The sequence below is a fragment of the Arachis ipaensis genome, chromosome B1 (assembly GCF_059453495.1).
Source record: "Arachis ipaensis isolate K30076 ecotype BB chromosome B1, ASM5945349v1, whole genome shotgun sequence".
In the NCBI taxonomy this organism is placed as follows: Eukaryota; Viridiplantae; Streptophyta; class Magnoliopsida; order Fabales; family Fabaceae; genus Arachis; species Arachis ipaensis.
In genome coordinates, this window is record NC_142436.1 from 28,560,636 (window position 1) to 28,570,075 (window position 9,440).

The following is a 9,440-nucleotide window of genomic DNA, read 5'->3' on the forward strand; positions in this document are numbered from 1 at the left end:
CATTTCCTTTAAAACTCGGACACTGCCACCATTTTTGGGTCCCATCCAAACATTTCTCAAACCCTTTCTCAACCATTTTCAAATCTCAATCACTTTCCAAAATTCAACCAATTCCAGTATCAAAGTATTTTCAAATTAGACCAATTCCAATAATAAAACTCTTCTTAAAGTCAAACCAGCTCAAGTATTAAATCATTTATAAAATCAGACCGACTCAAAATCAAACCGATTTAACTTCAAACCAAGAAAAACCACTTTTCATAATAATCAAGTAAATAACTTTCCAAATCCATTTCTTATCAACAACTGTGCTTCACTCAAGCAATCAAGCACCCAATAATCCAATCCAACAAACCATCACATCCACAAGACAAATATAATCACAGAAATATATTTTTTTGCATCAATATCTATTTATCACAACTCTGTAATGTAAAATAGATTTTAAGAAAAACCCCTACCTCGACTCGTCGAAACCATTTCTCTTAACCCGAAACCAACAGCAACCGCAAACTCAATCCCTGATTACTTTCGCAGCACTCACCGCAACTTAAAAGCGACATATAATGCTCAAAACACGACCCTACGTTACTAGAACCTCACAGTTTATAACCAAACATAACAGAATATTAACACGGGTTTCCAAAACATGAATACTTACCGAACTAAGAAAATGAAACAGCGACGGTCGCTGAACCGGTTTGGCGGTAGCTCCGGCAGCCACCTCGAACGGCAGCGGCGACCAGAACTCTGACAATGGCGACTGAAACAGACATACAGCAATGATTAAGCTCCCTGAAATTCAAAGAAAACAAAATCCAACTTAAAACCTTACCGACGGCAGATCTCAGTGGCGGCAGAGGTGTTCTCCGGCGGCAGAAGCAGCGGTAACAAGCTCCTCTCCCGCAGGCTCCTTCTCACTCCTGCGTTTGGCTCGGGGGCAACGGAGGTCTTTTCTCCTTCTTCTGCCCGGGACCAGCCTCGACGGTGACGGACCCAGAGGCGGCGACATCACATACGCAGCAGCAGCAGCCTGCGATGATGACGATGGTGGCGGCTCTGCACGGTGACGACGGAAGCTTCGAGGACAGTGACCCGCGGCCTCCTCTCCTTCGCGTCTCTGTCCTCAACGGCGACACAGCGTGGTGGCGGCGCGACGGACGATGTCAACGGCATAGGTGACACAACGGTGGCGATGCGGACAGCTCCTCCTCCCCTGGCGCTCTCCCTCTCTCACGGGGTCTTCCTCTTCTCTTCCTCGGCGGCCCCCCTTTCCCGCTTCCCTTCTTTCCCTCTCTCTTTCTTCTTTTCTTTCTTTCTTTCTTTCTTTTCTTTCTTTTGTTTTCCTTTGCTGTGGGTGTAATAGGGGAAGGACTAATGGCGGCTAGGGTTAGGTACAAGGGAGATTAGGGTTTTGCGTTTTATTTTTAGGATTAGGGTTTAATTTGGGGCAAATGTGAAATTAGGGATTTTTGGACAAATTGGGATTTTGTTAAATTTTAATAAAATTAAGAGATATTATATAAAATTAAATATAAAATATCCATCTTTAAAATACCCTTTCAATTACAAATTTATAAATTAGTTTTGATTAAATGCTAATTAAATAAAAATTGGAGACAAATAAATTAATTCTCCTTCATTTATAAAATAAGCTTAAAAATATAAATATTTGAAATTAAGGCATATAAAATATTCACTATTTTTCAATTATAAGAATTCTAAATAAAAAATAAGAGTTTACTCAACTTTTATATAAAATCTCCGAAATACAGTCTTAAATAAATATAATGCATCGTAAATAATTAATAACTTTTTAAAATTTAGAGGTCTTACATAGAGAATACTAACATTTTGAGGTATTTAATTTGATCACTGCCAGTCTTCTGTTGCATCATGACCTGAATCTGTCATGCACAGTATGTTGGCTCAGCCTGGGAGGAACTGAAACATATTGAGCAAGCGGTAGGATTCCTAATAAAAGTCAGTTTTACAGAATCTTGAATTCATATTCAAACAAACAAACGAAAAGAAAGTCAATATTGCTCATCTTCCATTCAATTCTTAATCTCAGGTATTGCATTAGAAACCCAAAAAAATATTTAATGAAGTAACAAAGGAGCTCTGCCCAGTGAGTATCCTCTTTTTAATTTATAGCTACCTGTAAATTGATATACCTCAATTCCATTCTCTTTCTAATACAAGAAGTCAAGAACAATTAAAAAAGATCAACATCATGAACAATTTAGTAAATTAAGATCAACAACATGAATAATTTATCAAATCAACATTAATAACATGAACAATTTATCAAATCAAGAACAGCAAACCATAACAAGAACAATTTATAAAATTAACAAATTATCAAAAGGTCAAGAACAACATAACAACTTAACAATCTAAAATTTAAAAGTTAATAGCACTAAAACATTAATTTATCAAATTAACAAGTTAATAAGATTAATTAGAACTGAAAATCAAAATAACAAGAACAACTAAAGCTTTAAAATATAGCAAACCAACAAGAAAACAAGAACTAGAACAACATACTAATAATTAAAAACAAAGCTGGAGCGCGGGGGAACAGAGCTTCTCGTTATGGGTTTTCTTAACATTCCACAAACTCATCTAAGAAAAACATAACATCTAAGGAAGCATATTTAAGATAGCTTCTCGTTCCTTCCTTGTGGACACCTGCATCAATCTTAGAACTAAGGAATTGATGTGAAGAACATTGAATTACCTTTGTTCGTATTACTAATAGTGTTCAGTATTACATTGAATAACCTTTTGTCTAGTTCCTTCCCTGTGTACACCGATATCAAAATAAAAAATAACAAACTACAAATACAATTTATCAAATTAATAAGTTATTAAAATATCAAAACTAGCACAATCTACACAATCTTAACAATTACAATTTACAAAATCAAGAACAGCCCTTAGAACAACAATTTATCAAAGTAACAAATTAGAAAGATCAAGAGCATAACTGGTGCACGAAATTGTGATCTCCAGGCTCGAACAAATCCTGGTAATGGCTCCAAAGCTTGGTGCTCTGATCTCAATACATAGTTGTCACAACTTCGATACAACTAACCAGCAAGTGCACTAGGTCGTCCAAGTAATACCTTACGTGAGTAAGGGTCGAATCCCACGGAGATTGTTGGTATGAAGCAAGCTATGGTCACCTTGTAAATCTCAGTCAGGCGGATATAAAATAATCATGGAGTTTTCGAATAATAAATAATAGAATAGGGATAGAGATACTTATGTAATTCATTGGTGAGAATTTCAGATAAGCGAATGGAGATGCTTTTCGTTCCTCTGAACCTCTGCTTTCCTGCTATCTTCATCCAATCGGTCTTACTCCTTTCCATGGCTGGCTGTATGCAAGGGCATCACCGTTGTCAGTGGCTACATCCCCTCCTCTCAGTGAATAATATGCTCACGCACCCTGTCACGGCACGGCTATTCATCTGTCGGTTCTCGATCATGCTGGAATAGGATTCACCCTCCTTTTGCGTCTGTCACTAACGCCCAACAATCGCGAGTTTGAAGCTCGTCACAGTCATTCAATCATTGAATCCTACTCGGAATACCACAGACAAGGTTTAGACTTTCCGGATTCTCTTGAATGCCGCCATCACTCTAGCTTACGCCACGAAGATTCTGGTTAGGAGATCTAAGAGATACTCATTCTAGCTTAATTCATGTAGAACAGAAGTGTTTGTCAGGCACGCGTTCATAAGGGAGAAGGATGATGAGCGTCACACATAATCATCACCTTCATCACGTTCTTGGGTGCGAATGGATATCTTAGAAGAGAAATAAGAAGAATTGAATAGAAAACAGTAGTACTTTGCATTAATCTTTGAGGAACAGCAGAGCTCCACACCTTAATCTATGGAGTGTAGAAACTCTACCGTATGAAAATACATAAGTGAAAGGTCCAGGCATGGCCGAGAGGGCCAGCCCCCAAAACGTGATCAAAGGATCATAAGGTAATCCAAAGATGCCAAATACAATAGTAAAAGGTCCTATTTATAATAAACTAGCTACTAGGGTTTACATGAGTAAGTAATTGATGTATAAATCCACTTCCGGGGCCCACTTGGTGTGTGTTTGGGCTGAGCCTGAGTGTTGCACGTGCAGAGGCCATTTGTGGAGTTGAACGCCAGTATTTGTGCCAGTTTGGGCGTTCAACTCTGGTTTTGGATCCTTTTCTGGCGCTGGACGCCAGATTTGGGCAGAAGGCTGGCGTTGAACACCAGTTTACGTCATCAATTCTTGGCCAAAGTATGGACTATTATATATTGCTGGAAAGCCCTGGATGTCTACTTTCCAACGCAATTGGAAGCGCGCCATTTTGAGTTCTGTAGCTCCAGAAAATCCACTTTGAGTGCAGGGAGGTAAGAATCCAGCAGCATCAGCAGTCCTTTTTCAACCTCTGAATCTGATTTCTGCTCAAGTCCCTCAATTTCAGCCAGAAAATACCTGAAATCACAGAAAAACACACAAACTCATAGTAAAGTCCAGAAATGTGAATTTAACATAAAAACTAATGAAAACATCCCTAAAAGTAACTAGATCCTACTAAAAACATACTAAAAACAATGCCAAAAAGCGTATAAATTATCCGCTCATCACAACACCAAACTTAAATTGTTGCTTGTCCCCAAGCAACTGAAAATCAAATAGGATAAAAAGAAGAGAATATACTATAAATTCCAAACTATCAATGAAACATAGCTGCAATCATATGAGCGGGACTTATAGCTTTTTGCCTCTTGAATAGTTTTGGCATCTCACTTTATCCATTGAGGTTCAGAATGATTGGCATCTATAGGAACTTCAGATTTCGAATAGTGTTATTGACTCTCCTAGTTCAGTATGATGATTCTTGAACACAGCTTCTTTATGAGTCTTGGCCGTGGCCCTAAGCACTTTGTTTTCCAGTATTACCACCGGATACATAAATGCCACAGACACATAATTGGGTGAACCTTTTCAGATTGTGACTCAGCTTTGCTAAAGTCCCCAATTAGAGGTGTCCAGGGTTCTTAAGCACACTCTTTGTTTTTGCTTTGGACCTTGACTTTAACCGCTCAGTCTCAAGTTTTCACTTGACACCTACACGCCACAAGCACATGGTTAGGGACAGCTTGGTTTAGCCGCTTAGACCAGGATTTTATTCCTTTAGGCCCTCCTATCCACTGATGCTCAAAGCCTTGGGATCCTTTTTATTTGCCCTTGCCTTTTGGTTTTAAGGGTTATTGGCTTTTCCTGCTTGCTTTTTCTTTTTCTTTCTATTTTTTTTTTCGCCTATATATATATATTTTTTTTCTGCAAGCTTTGTTCTTTGCTGCTTTTTCTTGCTTCAAGAATCAATTTTATGATTTTTCAGATTATCAAATAACATGTCTCCTAGTCATCATTCTTTCAAGAGCCAACATATTTAACATTCTTAAACAACAACTTCAAAAGACATATGCACTGTTCAAGCATACATTCAGAAAACAAGAAGTATTGTCACCACATCAATATAATTAAGCTAAGTTCAAGGATAAATTCGAAACTCATGTACTTCTTGTTCTTTTGAATTAAAACATTTTTCATTTAAGAGAGGTGATGGATTCATAGGACATTCATATCTTTAAGACAAAGTTACTAACTACTAATGATCATGTAATGAAGACACAAACATAGATAAGCACATAACATAGAAAACGAAAAACAGAAGAAAGAAGAACAAGGAATGAATCCACCTTAGTGATGGTGGCGTTTCCTTCTTGAGGAACCAATGATGTCCTTGAGCTCTTCTATGTCTCTTCCTTGTCTTTGTTGCTCCTCCCTCATTGCTTTTTGATCTTCTCTTATTTCATGAAGCATGATGGAGTGCTCTTGATGTTCCACCCTTAGTTGTCCCATATTGGAACTCAGTTTTTCTAGGGAGGTGTTGATTTGCTCCCAATAGTTTTGTGGAGGAAGGTGCATTTGAGGCATCTCCGGAATCTCATGGAAATGAGCTTCTTGCGCCTCTTGAGCTCCATGTCTTGCTTGCTCCATCTTTTTCTTAGTGATGGGCTTGTCCTCTTTAATGAGGATATCTCCCTCTATGTCAATCCCAGCTGAATTGCATAGGTGGCAAATGAGGTGAGGAAAGGCTAACCTTGCCATGGTGGAGGACTTGTCAGCCACCTTATAGAGTTCTTGAGGTATAATCTCATGAACTTCCACCTCTTCTCCAATCATGATGCTATGGATCATGATGGCCCGGTCTATAGTAACTTCAGACCGGTTGCTAGTGGGAATGATTGAGCATTGAATAAACTCCAACCATCCTCTAGCTATAGGCTTGAGGTCCAATCGTCTTAGTTGAACCGGCTTGCCTTTGGAGTCAATCTTCCATTGAGCTCCTTCTACACATATGTCCATAAGGACTTGGTCCAACCTTTGATCAAAGTTGACTCTCCTTGTGTAGGGGCGTGCGTTTTCTTCCATGTATGGAAAAACAAAAAAGCTATGCTTTTACCACACCAAACTTAGAATATTGCTCGCCCTCGAGCAATAAACAAAAGAATAGAAGAAGAAGAAGAAGAAATATGGAGAGGGAGAGGGAGATGTGGTTTCGGCTAAGGAGAGTGTAGAGGGGTGTGTTGTGTGAATTTGATGAAGAATGGAGGTCTTTATATAGGGAAGGGAGGGGGGGTTAAGGTTCGGCCATATGGGTGGGTTTAGGTGGGAAATTGGTTTTGAATTTTGAAGGTAGGTGGAGTTTATGAGGTAGGTTTATGGGGAAGAGGAGATGGATGTGAGTGGTGAAGGTTTAGTGGGGAATAGAGATTGAGGTGATTGGTGAGGGGTTTTTAGGGAAGAGTGTTTGTGGGGTTGTGTGAAAGAGAGTGGTGAGAAGAAGTGAGTGGAAGTAGGTGGGGATCCTGTGGGGTCCACAGATCCTGAGGTGTTCAAGGATTTACATCCCTGCACCCATTAGGCATGTAAAAATGCCTTTGTACCCAACTCTGGGCGTTCAGCGCCAGGTTGGTGGCCATTTTGGGCGTTCAACGCCCATCTGTGTGCCATTTCTGGCGTTGAACGCCAGAACCATGCCTGTTCTGGCGTTTAGCGCCCAGAAGCTGCCCATTTTGGGCGTTCAGCGCCAGAACCATGCTCTGTTCTGGCGCTGAACGCCAGACAGATGCTCCTCCAGGGTGTAATTTTTCTTCTGCTGTTTTTGATTCCGTTTTCAATTTTTATATTTATTTTGTGACTTCACATGATCATGAACCTAAGAAAACATGAAAAACAATAAAAATAAGAATTAGATAAACATTGGGTTGCCTCCCAACAAGCGCTTCTTTAATGTCAATAGCTTGACAGTGGGCTCTCATGGAGCCTCACAGATGTGCAGAGCTTTGTTGAGACTCTCCAACACCAAACTTAGAGTTTGGATATGGGAGTTCAACACCAAACTTAGAGTTTGGTTGTGGCCTCCCAACACTAAACTTAGAGTTTGACTGTGGGGGTTCTGGTTGACTCTGCTTGGAGAGAAGCTTTTTCTGCTTCCTCTCTATGGTTGCAGAGGGAAATCCTTGAGTTTTAAATACAAGGGAGTCCTCATTCCATTGAAGGAATATTTCACCTCTGTCAACATCAATCACAGCTCTTGCTGTGGCCAGGAAAGGTCTTCCTAGGATGATGGATTCATCCTCTTCCTTTCCAGTATCCAGGACTATGAAATAAGCAGGGATGTAAAGGCCTTCAACCTTTACTAACACGTCCTCTACTTGTCCATAAGCCTGTTTTCTCGAGCTGTCTGCCATCTCTAGTGATATTTTAGTAGCTTGCACCCCATAGATTCCCAGTTTCTCTATTACAGAGAGGGGCATGAGGTTTATTCCTGAACCAAGGTCACACAGAGCCTTAAAGATCATGGTGCCTATGGTACAGGGTATTATGAACTTTCCAGGATCCTGTCTCTTCTGAGGCAATGTCAGTTGATCCAGATCACTTAGTTCATTGATGAACAAGGGAGGTTCAACTTCCCAAGTATCAATGCCAAATAATTTGGCATTCAGCTTCATGATTGCACCAAGAAACTTGGCAGTTTGCTCTTCAGTAACATCCTCATTCTCTTCAGAAGAGGAATACTCATCAGAGCTCATGAAGGGCATAAGGAGGTTCAATGGAATCTCTATGGTCTCTAGATGAGCCTCAGAGTCCTTTGGTTCCTCAGAGGGAAGCTCCTTATTGATCACTGGACGTCCCAGGAGGTCTTCCTCCTTGGGATTCACGTCCTCTCCTCTCCTTACAGGTTCGGCCATGGCGCTTATGTCAATGGCCTTGCACTCTCCTTTTGGGTTCTCTTCTGTATTGCTTGGGAGAGTACTAGGAGGGATTTCAGTGATCCTTTTACTCAGCTGGCCCACTTGTGCTTCCAGATTTCTAATGGAAGAACTTGTTTCATTCATGAAACTTACAGTGGCCTTAGATAGATCAGAGACTAGATTTGCTAAATTAGAAGCATTTTGTTCAGAGTTCTCTGTCTGTTGCTGAGTTGATGATGGAAAAGGCTTGCTATTGCTAAACCTGTTTCTTCCACCATTATTAAAGCCTTGTTGGGGCTTTTGATCCTTCCATGAGAAATTTGGATGATTTCTCCATGTTGAGTTATAGGTGTTTCCATAAGGTTCACCTAAGTAATTTACCTCTGCTATTGCAGGGTTCTCAGGATCATAAGCTTCTTCTTCAGAAGATGCCTCTTGAGTACTGTTGGATGCAGCTTGCATTCCATGCAGACTCTGAGAAATCATATTGACTTGCTGAGTCAATATTTTGTTCTGAGCCAATATGGCATTCAGAGTATTAACTTCAAGAACTCCCTTCTTCATAGGCGTCCCATTACTCACAGGATTCCTTTTAGAAGTGTACATGAACTGGTTATTAGCAACCATGTCAATGAGTTCTTGAGCTTCTGCAGGCGTTTTCTTTAGGTGAATGGATCCACCTGCAGAAGTGTCCAGTGACATCTTTGATAGCTCAGATAAACCATCATAGAATATATTCAGGATGGTCCATTCTGAAAGCATGTCAGAAGGACACTTTTTGGTCAACTGTTTGTATCTTTCCCAAGCTTCATAGAGGGATTCACCTTCTTTCTGTCTGAAGGTTTGAACATCAGCTCTAAGCTTGCTCAGCTTTTGAGGAGGAAAGTACTTGGCTAAGAAAGCCATGACCAGCTTATCCCAAGAGTTCAGGCTGTCTTTGGGTTGAGAATCCAACCATAATCTAGCTCTGTCTCTCACAGCAAAAGGGAAAAGCATGAGCCTGTAGACTTCAGGATCTACTCCATTAGTCTTAACAGTATCACATATCTGCAAGAATTCAGTTAAGAACTGAAAAGGATCTTCAGATGGAAGTCCATGAAACTTGCAGTT

At 40.1% G+C, this 9,440-nt stretch overlaps 1 non-coding gene across 1 annotated transcript; it reads left to right on the forward strand.

Annotated features, from left to right (window-relative positions):
• Nucleotides 1-9,086: 9,086 nt before the first annotated feature.
• Nucleotides 9,087-9,194, forward strand: LOC148576058 (small nucleolar RNA R71). Its single transcript, XR_015903191.1, has one exon. It is a non-coding gene; the product is annotated as a small nucleolar RNA R71 (small nucleolar RNA).
• Nucleotides 9,195-9,440: the final 246 nt, after the last annotated feature.